Here is a 17,329-nt window from a genome sequence, read left to right as displayed (position 1 = left end):
AGGCCTGGTCCTTTCCACTAATTATTGCAGTAGGAATCTTTCACCTCAAAGCCTGCTGGGAAAAACATTCTGCTCAGGACGCACTGCTCATCTGCCAGCATATTTTACTCTCTCCCTGTAGAGTTGTCTCATAAGATGAAAATGAAATATGAGCGTAATCAATATCAGAGTGGTTTTTTATGTCTCATGAAGAGTAATTACCATAGTCACATCAAGAAAAGAGTGTGATTTTTATTACCAAGGAAACATGCTGTTGTCGTTTATGTCTCTATTCATTGTCAAACTTGTCTAGGCTATAAAAATGTTTTGTTTTTTTTGCCTCAGGAGAAGAACAAATTAAACAATGCTCACATATGTATATGAATCCAACTTGTTGGTGTAAATGTGTTTTTACATTCCCCTAAAGGTTGAATGCTTCTTAGAAATCTTAAATTGTACATATTCAGGATTTCTATGCTTGTAAAGTCTCAAGTCAAGATTTACAGTTCTCTTCTGGCTTATTCCTCCATCGAAAGCAGCAAACAAACATCAATTCAGCACTTGCAACCACAGGTTTTCCTCAGATGGGCAAAGAAACATTTGAATGCAAAGTTTTGATATGAAAAACAGACAATTAACAATTCTGATCTCTAAGAGACAATAATTTCAGAGTTGAACCAATTAATCAATTAGCTGATAATTTGACTGACAGAAAATTAATCAGAATCTATTTTGATAACTAATCTTTTAAGTAACTTTTCAAGCGAAAAGAAAAACATTCTCTCATTGCATCCTTTCAATTTGGAGGACTTGCTTGTTTGACTTGTTTTATGTGACAGGAATCTGAATATGTTTGTTGGCAGCTTTTGTATAAATAATGTAATGATGCCATTTGAGCATTGTTCACTATTTTTGACATTTTATGGCTCAAATGGTAATCCATAGCCACCAATACATCTGCGGCTCCAATTCAATAGGCCAATTTGCTTTCCTGCCGAAGGTTGGATTGAAGCAACTCCCATGTCTCTCTGGTACAGGGTTTTGACCGGTAAAATCTGCCGAAGTCCGGAATTTTCTAACCCCGCCGGGCAAAATGTCCGGTGAAAATATTCCCTCTGAGTCCAAGCACAATTTGAATTTTATTAAAACAAACAAAGAAACAAAAACGAAAACAGAGATTTCAGCGACATCTACCCTGAGTCAAGTCACACGACTGATGCGCATTTCAAGCTGCGCGGAGACACTGCACACATTAGATTTTAAAACAGCTGCAGCACATTTCACACACGCAAAAATGCATAAAAAGTCAAAGAAAAAAAGAGAACTTGTCAAGGTATTTTTTTCAGTTTATTTGTAGAGTCTTTATTGCAAAGCAGCTGACTTTTTTTTTTTTTTTCAAGTTTCAAGTTTCTTTATGTTCTTCATGTAGGCTATGAGCGCAGGCTTGTGCAATATTTATTTTAGAATTTATGTGGTCAATTGACGGCGGCATTAACAGTAAATTACGTCCGCCATGAATAGATTTTTCGACCAGCGCAACACCGTCCCGATCATTCATCTCCGCATAGCGCTCTTTCTCTGCCGTCGCCACACACAGAGCAGCGTGCATGCATGACAGTACTAGTAGTGCTCAGTAAAAACTAAACTCATACGGTCCACCACCACCACCCCCCCACCCCCGGACCTTACGATCACGACCCCCTCCCACCATCGGATAGTCCGACCCCCGCCACAGTGTCCTTGCAATAAACCTGTGGGAAACACTGACCTGCATATCATTTATCATTTTAAGCTCAATAAATTCAGATAATATTTGACCGGAATTTCAAACATTTGTCCGGTAAATTGAAAACCTGCCGGTCACGTTGTCCGGTGCCATTTTTTTCTAGCAGAAACGCTGCTCTGGTATTTTAAATTCCTGCCAGCAGAAGCTTAGCTTAGTGTGATAGCAATAATACGGAAACTGGCCCTCAATGAGGCAAAAACTGGATGAACAGAATCCTCCTATAAACACTTGAAAAACTAAGTAATTAAAAGGGGTGTGCCAAAATATTGATACTACGGTATATTGTGATATTTGGTCTTACGGTATGTTATCAATACACTGTCGCAAAATATCAATATTTAAACAATAAACATACAGCTGCGAGTATTACCAAGTCCATTGCTTGCTTTATATTGTAAAGACAAAAATTAAGGTTCCTGCCAAATGCTACATACACTGGAACCAAGAAAAAAACAAAACAAAACAGGACACACAGGAAGTAAGGGCGTAAGAAGCACCGAGAAGCGGGGGCATTTTCATTTCGGCGTCCAATCCTCCACGGCTACCTCGCGCCCTGCAGTTTGGCGTTTGGTCTATTTTGTGCACGAGCCACGAGCCGCGAGCCATCACGTCAATCTTGGCAGGAAGTCACACAAAGAAACAAGAGAGAATCCGATCAATTTTCAAAATAAAATACCGGGAATGACAAACACGTGAGGCCAATGTGTGTACGTTTGTAGCCTATTTGTGTTTATTAATCAAAACAGAGCACGAGAGATGAACACACACACACAGCTGAGGGGCAAAGCGCATGTCCCCGGGCCGCCACAGAGTCGTTAAATTTTTTTTTTTTTTTTTTTAAAGTATATATTTTTTGGCTTTTTTGCCTTTATTCGATAGCACACTGAGATAGACAGGAAAGGGGGAGGCAGAGAGAGGGAATGACATGCAGGAAAGGTCTGCCCGACGCGGGATTCGAACCGGGGACGCCTGCGTTGCGGACTGTAGCCTCTACATGGGGCGACCGCTTTAACCACTACGCCACGCACCGCCCCACAGAGTCGTGGTATGGTATAATGCTGGATGCGCTCGTTGATAAGTTTCGTTTTTAATGAGGAGGAAATAAAGAACTCAGCTGTGATTGAAAAGCATGAGTCAAAAGTTGTAACTGTGTAGTGGAAAGGGGTGCAAAGTAGGAAATGGTAACTGGTTGTGGAAACCCTGCTTACTGCCTACATTGTTTTAACATTTAAAAAAAATCAATTACATGTAGAGGAAACCCTGTGATATCTTCATCACTCCAGCCCGGGCTGCTAAGCCCGCGGCCTCCGCCACCTCTCGGGATGAAGACGAGAGTAGCACACGCTTGTGCCGCCCATTCTCAAAAGAATTTTCTTATTTCTCCAAGTACACCAAGCTTATTCCCGCATCGACTATTTTTTTTTATAGACAGGGCTCTTCTACCTGCTGGAAAAACCACTGAATATTCTGCTATCATTATTTTTGATCACGCTCCTCACATTTTAGATTTAGCAGTCTCACCCAACAGTGCAAAACAATGGAAGTTTAATACAGGGCTGCTAGCTAAAAATGAGTTCTGATTATATGCAATTGTGTTTTCCTTGAGAAAAATATGATTATGACCTCTCTACAGATAAAGCAGAATACCTTTTAAGACAGACCAAAGGGACATACTATGAATATGGTGATAAAGCCAACCGTCTCCTCGCCCTCCAACTTAAAGGAGAATTCCGGTCTTTTTTTTTAAGTATTTTTTTTGGCTTTTATGCCTTTATTTGGTAGCCATAGTAGAGATAGACATAGTAGAGAACCGGGGACACCTGCGTTGAGGAATCCTTATGATACACCACTGAACTCATATAGTGTATAGTATAAGCAGTATAAACTTTGTGTTTTTGCATGTAATCACTCACCTCAGACAGCCTAAATCTGAAACGTCCTGGAAAGGCATTACTATCCGATCACAGAGCGCCTGCTCTCTCCGCCACAGAAACAAACACTTTTCCTTGTTGTGATGATTTCTTTACAAAAATACGGTCGAGCAGTGCAGTGGTAATGTCCAAAATATCTCCGACCATTTATTGAAATTTGGAAAGAATTTCAAACTTTCAACACCCATCCAATTAGGCCCTATTTGCAACAACCATTTCTTTCCCCCCTCCAATGCAGACACAGCTTTCACTTTGTGGAGAGAGAGGGGTCTGGTTCGTTTTTCAGATTTATATTCGGAAGGCTTATTTGCTACATTTAATGATCTCCGTGTTAAATATAATCTCCTCCAATCTCATACGTTTCGGTATTTCCAAGATCTTTTCCCTCAAGCTCCAACAGGATCTCTTTTTTTTTTTTAAGTATATTTTTCGGCTTTTTTTTGCCTTTATTTGATAGTGATGACAGTAGAGATAGACAGGAAATGGGGAGGCAGAGAGAGGGGGAATGACACGCAGGAAAGGTCTGCCCGACGCGGGATTCGAACCGGGGACGCCTGCGGCGAGGACTGTAGCCTCTACATGGGGCGGCCGCTCTACCCACTGCGCCACGCACTGCCCCGTCCAACAGGATCTCTTATCACTGAGGTGCTCTCCTTCCAATGGCTCGTAGAAAGATTTCAGTATTATTTGACCTCATATCATCTTCGAATATGTCCTGTCCTGAGGGTCAGGGATAGTTGGGAAAGGGAGCTTGGCTTTGATTTGACAGATGAGTGGTAGAGAGAGGCACTCAATTCTACATCCTTTTGTGCTCTTTAGGGATGTAACGATGCATCGTGACTCGATTAAAAATCGATACAAATGCGTGATGACTCGCATCAGTGAAAATTTTAAAAAATCGCGATGCGTGAGAACAAAGTCTCTGGTGAGAAGTAGCTTACATTATCTCAAAAGTCACTGGTTGATTCATTTGTTCGACACCAGACGCCGCCGCCACGCACACATTCACTCTCTTTTCTCTCTCTATCTCCCTTGTCCCTCAGTTTTTTTTTAATTGAACGACTATTTGTAAATAAGACCAGTTTTACTTGTGATAAAAGGTGATAAATGATGATGTGCAGTGTATCTGTAATGAAAGGTGAATTTTTCAGACTATCTTTCTCTTATGAATAAAAGATCATTTTATTAGGTCATAATTTGTCTGTAGCTCATTTTTGATCTAAAAAGAATCGTGAGAAAATCGTATCGTGAACAAAAAATTGTGAATCGAATCGAATTGTGAGTTGAGTGAATCATTACATCCCTAGTGCTCTTAGTTTAATCCAATTTAAGGTTGTTGTTCTTTTCACAAAAAACAGGCTTAGTAGGCTATTTCCAGGCACAAATGATATCTGTGATAGATGTGGTTTATCTCCAGCAGACTTTTTTTCTTGTCCCAAACTAGTCAATTTCTGGTCATAATAATTAAATAAGTTAGAACCCTGCCCACTGATATCCATCTTTGGGGTACGTCGTACTCCAACTAGTCTAACAAAAGGTATGTCCACACCAAACCTTTTATTTTTTCGCTGTCGCTCGTATTAACCCTTTGTTATTGCTATATCGGTCAGCTGCAATCGCTCGTCAGTTTGGCACAGACCCGCCTTTTTAGTTTGATGCCGTCATGCCCACTGCCATACACCAGCACCACTGGAATTACGGCAGCCAATCAGCGTTGAGCGACAAGTGACTGATGACCAGTGAAATGGTGTCAACTTGGGATTTCTCAGCGATGAGAAAAATTTAGCTCTATCGCTCTGTCGCTTGGAGCCCCAGCAATTTTTCGCCTAAGTGAATATTCCCTCAATTGCCCGTTTGCATTGACTTAGTACGTAAACTCGTCGCCAGAGAAAAAATAAAAGGTCAGGTGTGAACGCACCTGAACGCTCCTCTTTTTTTGTCTTTGGAAAAAGTTAAATATTCCTTAAGAGTTTAAGTAGCCAATTTTTATAAAAGATGGCAACCTCTCATCACACATGTGAACACCTTCACCTATCTGGATCCCAACTGAATTGATTTGATGCATCCATTTTTTTTTTCTTTTTTTTAATTATCAAATTTTTTAGTGAGAATCGCTTCCCTTTATATTATATATTGTATTTTATTTATTTCTCTTCTTTTTATTCATGTACCTAATTATTTTATTGTCACCTACCACTTAATTCTTTTTGTATTCATTTTTACTTGTTTGTTTATTTTATTCTATTTTTAACTCCCTCTTTGTTCTTGGGGGATGTTCTTTTTCTGGTACTTTGTAACATACCATAACAAAAACAGTGGAAAACAGCTGTGGAATAACTTTATATCTTGTATTGATGCTTGTGAAATGCTGATCTCCAATTTAAAAATAAAATAAAATATTTAAGTACTAAAAACTCTCTGTGCTACTGTAGATTTGTCTCCAGATAATCTCACAGACGCACAAAGTGAAAACAGCACATGCTGTTGTTGCTGGTAAAACAGTTTGGATGAAGGTGGTATGAAGACACGTTCTCCTATAGGATCTTAATCATTTCCCTTTGTTCCAGTTTCAAATGACAAAAGACTTTGGATATTTTTCAAGGCCACTTCTCAAAAATCATCCAATTCACACAATACACAACTATAAAAGCCTGTGAAAATGCCATTGTCTTCCTTGAGCAGAGCCTCAGTGTTTCTCCTCTTCACTATATTTCTACCAGTGACCTGGCCACAGCGTTATTCCAATAACACCGTCTTGTGAATCCCTAACAATTTGTGCAGACTCTTTCATTTGGCCGTCTAGCTGTCTGGTGTCTACAGCGAGCAGGCAATCCTTTTAAAAGCCTGTACCAGAACTATATACAGCCGATGGAGCTGGGATGATTAAACACGGTCTGTGTGTCCATATTTCCTGTGTATCCCTCATTCTGAACATTAAATCCTTCCCGTCCTCCACGAGACACCAAGTTCTCCTCTCTGCCCCCTCTCTCTGTCCTTTTTCCATCACACTCTCTCCAACAAGCAAGGATGGAAAAACATGAGCAATGTCAGATCTACTGAGAAATGCTCACCATATTCAAAGTAATGAAGAAAAAGACAATGCGTGGGAGCGGGCAACAGAAGAACTACAATGATGATGAAAACACACAAAGGCTCCAGGCAACGTTGTAGGAGCTCTCAGCATAATCAAAAGTGACGGCACAACACCGACATTATGGATATTTGATCATGGCCAGAGATGCAATATGCACATGCTCATGGGAACATACACACATGAACCCAATTCAAATAAACAAATACATCTGGGTGCACATTTACATGCTCACACACTGATAACTTTGCTGCAACACACTTCAAAAAGTGTTGTTTTACCATAAATTCTATTTCTGGGAGTGTGACTCCTTACAACCACCCCACACATGAAGAAGCAAAAAAAAAAAAGAAACACTCCAGGCGCATTTTTGAAGCATTTTGATTCACATTTTTACATAGTAGTCAGCAGTATTGCATCTCCTTCTAATCACAATATGTCAAACTTAACTTTTCTCCATGTTCCGCTGCTGTGTGAGAAGCCTGATGTTGTATTCTCACTGCTGGAAAAATAGCAACAGAAAATCTTATGACATTTTCCCCTGCATTGCCATCAAGTCTTTGTCACCCTAAAAATAACACCAAGGCGTGGAAAATTCACCGATGGTAAAGTACATTTTCTCCCCTATCTACCACCAGGAAAAGAACCTGAAAACAAAATTCAATATGGTCGCTTGTGCCAACGTCAAATCAGAGTAGGGAGGTAATGCCAGTGATACATCATCATTACAGAGTCCCTAGGGGGGGAGAAAGTTTGAATAATGAAACTTCTTTTTTGCACTTTGCACTGGAACACCTTATTATAAATCACACCTAACTCATCACAAGATCACTCATTTCACTCCCTACTCTAATTCTCTGCTTTTCTCTGGAGAGTGAAGAAAGAGCCAAAGGTGTTGTTTTGACAGTGTGAGAGAGCAGCAGAGTACCATGGGAGGAAAAAAAAAAAACTCCTGACATGGGATGATAAATGTATGGCAGAGGTGGAAATGGCTTCCACCTGATTTGATATGGAACGCACTGCCTGTCCCTCTTAATCTCACAGACTCGGTAACATATTCATTGGCACTGTCAGACAGACTGCTTTATGGGCTAAAGGTGGGGAGTGTTGCCACATGCTCTTATCTGAATAAACCCATGTGCAACTTTTGGCATTTCCATAGAGCACACACAGAAAGCTGTGTAAGATGCTCATACGGGGGCGTTCAGGTCACAGAGGAGTTGATATGTCATTTGCATATTCATAATATTGATGTTTCTGAAGCTGAAGCTCAGACACAAACATACATTAAGGCTGTTTAAAGTAAACATTATGGCTGAAATAACCCAGTGTTAAAGCTAATCGGACCATCTAGCTGCAGGCACAAACTGATTCTCGACAGACAATATGTATCTTTCCATCTTTATTTCCGTTGCTGTCTATATTTTTCCAGACACACACTCGCACATACACAGATTTCCTGCCTCTGAATGGCGAGCTGGATAAGCTGCTGCTGGTGATATAGAGAGGCTGCAGAGGCCCCAGCTGACCTGGGCTCCGCTGTGCTATGAATCTTTTATCACATCACCTCTGCAACCGTTGCTCTCCCCACTCTGCTCTCCCCTTCCTTCTCCCCAACTCTGCTTCCAGTTCATTATCTCACTGCAAAAAATAACCACATGAAAAGGCTGAAACATAAGAACATCTAAACATTGTTAAATCATTACGGTATACAATGCATGATGAGGCATTTGTGTCATTTCCATAAACAGCTGACAAAATTGCCAAGATGACCATCACCCTCCCGAACTCAAAGGTGAAGTGCTCAAGCTGCCTTGATTCTGCCTTCATTGTGATTGTTTATAATATGCAGATTTCAAATCACTGTTTGCGCAGGAAGACTTGCTGGCTACAGCCACTTGACTTGCAGCTTGTAGCTCAATTCAGCAGGCAGAGGCAGAGTTGTGTGACCTTCCCACTCACAGGGCAGATTTCTTTCTTAAGACTGTGCCCACACTTTACAGATTGTATTTACACCTTTGCTGATATCACAACACCAGTCAGATCACCTCCACATGTGGTCTAGCTCATCTGAATGCATTTTCAGTTGGCACATGTCCTTCTCATGCTTCTTCGTACCGAACAAAACTGTCTGCTAATAGATGAGTCAACATTTGATTACATTCAGCCTATTGTTATCATAAATAACATTTCTGCTGAGCTTCAAAGACAATCACTTTTTCTTATTCTCAATTAATAACACAACTATACTGTGCACACAAGAAGATTTTCACTTGCATTTTCAGTCATCCCGTCACATGCAAAATGGTGCACAATTAATCAAACATTAATCTTGATCACAATTTTGGCTTGCCACAATTAAATGAACATGATGAACTGGGTTATTGAAAATTAAAATGCATGCTCCTCTCAAAGAAAACCTGATGCATATTAAATAAAGCACTAACCGCCAGGGGACAATCACGAGGTTCTGCCTTAACTTTAAGGAAGACATCCTCCCACTATGAAGATCAAAGTGTAAATCACCAATTTGCAAAGAGAGATTTGTGTCTGCGCCACAAAGCAACACGACTTGCTTGTTGATACACCTGAAAAAAACAGTTCAAATTTAAGTGTGATGAATGCAGTGAAGTTGAGAAGAATACCTTAAACATTATCGCAGTGATTCCCTGTCAAACGACCACAACGGTGACAATGTACAGCACATGCCTGTTTCCATCCAGCCCCAAAAGACAGAATGAATTAATAAATTCTCCATTTGGCCAAATATGTTAACAGTCAACAGTGTTTCCCCTACCGTTCTATTGGCGGGGCGGCTCGCCCCCCTTGAAAAACGGGACATCAAGGAGCCAATCGCGGTCAAAGCGGACCTGTCGGTCTGATAAAACTGTTGGAGCGCTCCACCTGAAGCACCCAAGCTGCCCAAGCAACCAAACGGCGCTATTCTCCCTCTGCCATCTGATTTTTAAATACCAGCGCTCATGCCGGGTAGCCTACACACCGGGCGAGGAAGCGCCGCGAACCATATCAGATTCACCGCGGCGTGCACCTCCGCAGCCGGCTCGCGCCCTGCAGCCGTCGTTTTGGCGTCTGGTCTATTTTGTGCCCGAGCCGCGAGCAACCGGCTCAAAGCCAGGCTCGTACTACAAAGGCTCTCTTTTAACCCGGCTAGATCACCATAACTTATGGTCCCGACCAGGTTATGTTCAGAGTTTAATCATAAAACTGGTGATAAAAGCACCGCTGTTTCACTGTGTAACTCATTTACAGCTGCGTCACCTTTATTTTGAAAGTCCAGTGGAGCTGGATCAGAACGGAGCGTTTGTACGGAGGGAGAGATCAGCTGATCCGCTGCTGTTTACTTTCTCTCTGAGCATCTCTGCTGAGTCTCCGCCTCCTCACCCGTTGAGCTGAGCGTCAGGAGCTCATTATATATTAGACTATAGCCTAGGCTATATCTTATTTTTTATACAGTCAGTCACCACTGAAAGAAGTTATCCACTCACAGCAGGACAGATGGATAATCGGTAATAATTAATTTCACTTAATGTGGCCATGAATAAATCAATTTCGATGTTTTGCCTGTTATATTTCAGTGTTGCCCAAACGCAAATCTTGAATAAGTCTTTGTTGTCTTTGTACAGAGACAATATGAGATTTGCTTGTAGTCACAGCACCTAAAAAACCCACTATTTTCATAGGCACACACATACAAAAACACACACTCGTATTCTATCATTTCGATCAGTGAAATATATGAAAACAATATAAAATATAATTTAAAATAACTTGTTGCTCTAGTTTATTTAATTTAAATGAATAAAGCTTCATATTTAAAAGTAGCGCAATGTTCAGCTGTCAGAAATTAACAGCAGCCTCATCTCTTGTCATATTTGCAGCAACACTGATGCTTCAGGCTGCGATCGTGCTTCGCTCTACTCTCTCCATTAAAACAATTGCACTCCTCTTGGCTGAAATCAGCCGGTTGTAGCTCCATTTTGTGCGGAAGAAGAATAATATGACGCCAAACGCCCCCTTTGATGTGAACGCGCACAGATCATAAAACTGAGAGCCGGACTTAACAAACCAAGTTGATAACCAGCTTCGTAGTACCGTGTTAACCCAGGCCAGGACTTGAGGTTTTGTTGAGCTGCATCATGAACACAAAGCCTGGCCATGTCGAGCCTCATTCGCAGTACAGGCCTCCGGTCAATTTTCAGACCCTTTTCAAAATAAAACACAGCGATTAACAAATACTAGAGGCCAATGTGTGTGTTTGTAGCCTATTTGTGTTTATTTAATCCAAACAAAGCGCGCGAGAGATGAACACACACACACCTTCACATAGGCTACACCCCCCCGGACTCATCCACCCCCCCAAGACAAAACGGCTAGGGGAAACACTGGTCAACACACTGCAGGTGATGCTACTGTGGAGCATGGGGGGACACATCTTTTGTCCAGTGAACACAAAAGGCCAAGGGGAAATTAAGAGGGATCCTGAGGACTTTGTGACAACCACTGGCCTTCAGTATATCAAGCAGAACAAGAGGCCTGACTATTTGTAACATAGGAGGTGATTTAACAATGAGGAGTCAACGCTGGCAAATTTCATTTTTGGAGTCAATTCTCCAGAGGCTGAGGGAAGTGATGGCCTCTTGGATCTTGCAGGAGACACTGGTCTGCATGACAACAAGCGGCATCAAACACTGCCAGGGCAGCCTCTCTGAATAAATGGACAAGGCCCCAGCACTTATGAGTAGTGGTCTGACCTAGCAGCAACCTCTGTGGCTGACAAACTGAACCAACATAGACATACCAAGGACTGCAGTTTCTAAAATGGCCACTTGAGTCTGGCTCCAAAAGGTGAGTCATATTGTACGAAGGGTGAATTTACAGCTACCTTATATTTCAGGGTATACAAGTGACAGTTGGGTGAATGATACATGCCACAAGATGGAAAATACACACGCCACCTCTGTCCGTTTTTGGGTCAGCGAGAAACTCGGATCAGCGAGAAATTCGCTGGAGTCAAGTTGGCAACAGTGGAGTGGCACACTGAACTTCAAAACTGCTCTTCAGAAACCTATGGGGGAGCTCAGAGATTTAACATCCATCCTCATTTACAGTCTGTGGGTCTGAGACACCGGATATAGGCTATAGTGCTTAGCCTCATCCTCTCCTCTCTTTCTACTTCCCCTGCCTGTTAACATTTTGAGCTTGTGAGCTACACACTGAAAATGAGCTCTGGTGGAGATCTGGATCGTGCAATCACTCAGTCAACATAGGTCTTTGCCGTTTTCGTGGCTTTTTCTTTGTGGAGAATAAGCCACAATGATGACAGACCTCATCTCCCTGTGTAGAAATGTTCCACTAAAACCATTTTTGCAGGGGCACAGTCATTGCATCGTGGGCTCAGAGCTGCACAAGATGACTGTGATTAGTATAAACAAATGCAAACAAGCCAGAGCATTTTTTTTCCCTGTGGGAGAATGATACTGTGTGCAGAAAGACCACTGTAGAAATAGGTCTGGCTATCAGGTGAGTACCAGTATAATTTTGTTTTAAGAAGAAACGCAGTAATATTTTGTTTATAACAAAAAGTAATACAGCAATGATATGCAAGAGGTTCTTAATCAAATGTGTATAGAAGCAGGCAAGCAGGAGGGTTTTATTCTGTGCTTTAATTTTATATAAACACCATGTTACAGTGAAAGCATCAAGTAGACCTCTGAAAAAAAGCTGGTAAGCGGTTGCTCCTGCTGAAGGCATGAAAGGGAACTAGCAGAGGCACAGGGGGAGGTGAAGCTTCCAGAGCATGCACTGAAGACAGACAGCCCCACAAGTTGGGGATCGAGGCAGGCCATGATGGACAGGATCCTGGAGCAGCAGTGCATCGTTGCTCATGCCTTGTCCACTGACAGAAAGGCCGACACTTCATCCCCACATGGAAGGACAATGACATCCTGGAGGCCATCAACAAATCCCTCTGCTTGACTGATTCACTTTATAGTGACAAGTATGAGAGTGTTTCCTTTGTAAAGCCAGTCCTCCACCTTTTCAAATCCCCTATCCTGAAAGTGAACTATGATGTTCCAGACTTCACACACACGATCAAAACCAAAATCCTGAGCTACCTGGATGAAAAATTCACCCGCTGCAATTGAAAATAATAAAAATCTTTTTTCCTAATCAGTGTTCTTTGACCTTGACGGGAAATGGTCAAATAAAGTCTAGGATTTCTTCTACCAAGTAGTAACAAGTAGAAGATAAATAGGTAACAAACTCAATGTTGTATGCCAACAAAACAAACCTGAATCACACCCTCAAAAAGGAGAAGCAACAAAATATACAAATATATCAAAACAGTTCCAGATTTTCAAAAAGTTTGAGCCTTTAAAATAAAAATTTTAAAATAAGGAATGAAGCAAGTGACAATTATAAATTATAACCATATACGGATAGAAAGAGGTTTTCTGGCATCATTTGTTCAATTTTTTTTTTCTAAAGTGGGGGGAGAAGGGTGGATTGTGAAATGACAAGATTCAAGATGACTCCAGACATTCCACTTTTCATTCCTAATATACAAAGGTTAATTGTGGTTTAATTTTCACAGCGATATGTTTGGAAGAGGTTGATCGATAAGTTTTGAGATTATATTCACTTTATCTATCAAGAATAATGACATTGTCACAATAATTTGCACCAACCCAGGGAAGATTTACTTCTAAGACAGCAAGGATTACACCTACAGGCACTGATGTAACCAATCACTGTGATTACAGATACAGAAATTATTATAGATTCATAAATGGAATGGATTAAAATGTGCTATGAAATCAAGTGCTGACATGTGCTGTTACCTATTCACTGGATATGGATGTTAAATACATTTTTGTTGGATTGAATTTTGTATTCATAATTTGTCTAGCATACTCTTTTCAAGGACATGGATCTGACTGATATCCATGGGACTGCTGAGCATGCACCTTCTTCAAAGGAAAAAGAAGACATTGGGGAGCCTCTTCAAAACCACCGAAGGGACCACAGCAAGACTCTCTCCCTTCCAGGAACAACGAGTCTCAAAGCTTCGTGCTACAAGTAGGAAACCTTGACAGTGAGGAGGACCCTGTGGACTGGTGGAGAGAGCACCAGAGACTCTACCTATGACTTTTAAATGTGGTTTTTAGAAATTCGACTTCAGAGTTGTGTAAAAGTGAGTAGTAGTGTAGTGAGCTGTATTCACCAAAAAAATGTTTACAGATGTGTTTGTGGCCTAACACCTTACAGCATTTGCCTATATTTTGGACACATTTTCATTTCAAGGCTCCAGTCTGCCCCTAAATGGGGGCATTTTGACCCTAAAATTTGAGACAGTTGGGGCGGTGTTAAACTCAGTTGGCAGAGCACCCCAGACCCAGCTGCAGAAACAAATTAAAGGGGGGGCATTACATTTTTTCAGGGGGGCACACTTTTTCAAACTATTTACTGTCTAATGTAGTGTAGTTTAGTTAATTATTATGAATCCCCATAAATATGGATTATTATGGATCCCCCCCTTTAACACATTTGAGGCATTCTGGTTGTAAAAATAGAGGGAAATGACAATATTGCTTCAGATTTTTTTTTTTTTTTTTTTTAAAGCAGATTTACCTACTGACTGAAGTTCCTATCATTGTAATTGCAAGAATGTTTGAAGTGTATGAAACTGAACTCAGAACTGGTCTAGTGTGGAGCTGTGGCTGGAGAGCAAAAACAAAACTCATTTTTTAAGTCAGTAGACCACAGAGATTGATCACAGATTCACTGGTAAGAGGACAGGTGTGGCCACTTTCCTCCAATCAACAGCGGATCTTATGCTGCGTTCGATTCTCCAACTCGGAAAAATGCAATAGAACGGCCCTTGAAGTCGGAACTTCGACTCGGGAACTCGGGTTGGATCCAAGCAGCCCGAGTCGGTCGGAATTACGTCACAGCAATATGGCGTTGCACACCGCGAGAGGTATTTATTTATTTAGGCTATTTATTTTCCAATCTAGAAGGGAGAAGTTGTGGAAAAGGGAATATAGCCTAGTTCCATGCGTACTGCAGCAAGAGTTGAATCTGCACAGCTCGCTGTGACACATGCAGGATTCCCCTCTCTGGTGCGTTCAAGACTGTGTGTTGCAGAAGTGGCGTTTCTATTTCTCTCTCTCCCCCAAGCAGCTAATGTTCTTCCCTAGCAGTACCTTTTGATGCTCGAAAGATATGAGCTTACTGTGGCCGGCCATGTTTTCCGAGGTTGCGCAATGAAACGCATTTACCTCGGAAGTCGGACTTTCCGACCGGGATCTTTCCGAGTTCCGAGTGCAATCGAACGCAGCATTAATGCTGATGTCAGGGGACACACCTCTCTTTAACTCTTTGACTGCCAGCCATTCTCACAGCAGCTTCCTCCAGCTTGCCAGGCATTTTCCAGCTTTTTGACTGATTTCCGTAGACCCACCATATATTATGTACTGTTACTACATACACATTCAACCCATCAAAGGAAAGATGAGGGTCTCTACTTTCCAGCAAAAAAGCCTGTTTATTTCTATCTTGTTTCAGTCTTGTGAAATTGGCGGTTGAATATAGGTTACTTTAGCCCAAAATGCCATTTTGTCACCAAAATCTTGAGAAAAAGAGGTTTTTGTGTCGGGTGTCATATTCAGGTGAACCAGTACAATTGGCTCCTTTATATTTTGCTTTAGTGATGCCTCAGCATCTGTACAGTTGTTCTCTTGTAAACAACAACTAAATCAACACTGACAAATGACTTTTGATGACAAAAGACAAAACATTTAGCTACTGACACACACTACTGCAGCCTCTTTTCTTTGAGTTACAACTTTTTCTTTCCTTTTTTTTAGTGTGTGTGCGTACGTGACATGTCTGTCTGTCTGTCTGTCTGTCTGTCTGTCTGTCTGTCTGTCTGTCTGTCTGTCTGTCTGTCTGTCTGTCTGTCTGTCTGTCTGTCTGTCTGTCTGTCTGTCTGTCTGTCTGTCTGTCTGTCTGTCTGTCTGTCTGTCTGTCTGTCTGTCTGTCTGTCTGTCTGTCTGTCTGCGTGCGCGGATCAGTTCGACAGGTTTTTGTAGCCGAAACACGGCACTTTAGATCAGATCCAGCTTCCTCTGGTCAGCAGGCAGCGGTCTCACTCACTCTCTGTCTCACACACACACATCTACACACACACACACACACACACACACACACACACACCCTACAGCTCTGGCTGACGTGCCCCCTGAACTCACAACCACAGACAGTAAGCTGACGCTCACAACAGACACTCCCACCATCTTTAGCTCTCGTCACGTTCGCCGGCGCCGTCCGCTCCTCATCCACACTAGATCGCAGGATTTTCAAGCTGCTATCCGAGTGATTTCTCGCAAAATCTGGCGACTTTCCAAACGCTCTTGACGACTAACGACGAGCGATCAACGGGGTTGTTGTTACTAACGTTTGTGCTTTGTATCACGGAGCTGCACGGAGCTTCGACGAGCTGCCGAGCCGCCATGAGCCCCGCCGCCGCCCCCTAAGCTCTCACTGGCGGCCAGAGTGTCACGGAGCGGCGCCGCTGCAGTCAGACACCCGCTCCGCTCCGTGAGGGGGGAAAAACACGCTATATTTTTTATATCTCTCAATCCAAATGTGTTTTTCTGCACGAAAAAAGAAAAGAAGGTTCCACCGCACTCAATGGGGTACATTCAATAAATTTATTTGTTAAAACCGCAGCAGCGCGTTTCGCCCTGTGGGCTTCATCAGGCCATCAGGTGTTTTTCTGCACTTTATTTTGATGATACAAGTCTGATCTTCACAGAGGAGTAGGGCAAGACATTCAACATGGCGTTGCCATTAAAAAAACGCTAAGACGAGTTATCTCGTCTTTGGCAGACTACGCTTGGATTCGCTAAGACGAGATAACTCGTCTTTGGCAGTGAAAGAGTTTAAAAAAAAAAAAAAGCACTGCTGCTGTCGTAAAGCTCAGAGAGAGCACGGCGGACAACTGCGGACTAATTTAATAATCCAAAATTATAATCACAACTCAAATTCCTTTCACAAATTAACAGTTGTGCACTTTGCCTTAATGATGAGCAGTGGAAGATGATTAATTGCACAAATCTGAAGTAAAGTTTACAGCACATGGCGAAATGTGCAACAGGTGAAAATTAATTAAATATTAGAACATTATGCTGTTTGGTGCTTCAATAAATTGCCAATGATGACTTGGTCTATAAATTATTTGGAAGGTGCTCACACTCACTCAATTTTATTCTTATTTTCTTACCTCAACCAATATTTAGGCCAATATAATCGTAACATATTTTATGAAAATAATTTTGAAGGCCTAATTATGAAAAAAAAAGCCTAATAAATATTGTAAATGTTTCATGTTTTTTGATTATTGTTAATGCATTTTATTTGTTTATAATTCAGGCCAATATGTACATAAGAACATGTATGAAACACATTGATTTCTGATCAGAGTGGCTGCTGACTTCACAGATAAAGACAACAGAA

The sequence above is a fragment of the Trachurus japonicus genome, chromosome 11 (assembly GCF_045865225.1).
Source record: "Trachurus japonicus isolate A0001 chromosome 11, Traja_1.0".
In the NCBI taxonomy this organism is placed as follows: Eukaryota; Metazoa; Chordata; class Actinopteri; order Carangiformes; family Carangidae; genus Trachurus; species Trachurus japonicus.
The sequence above is the reverse complement of the archived record's forward strand: the minus strand, read 5'-3'. Positions refer to the sequence as shown.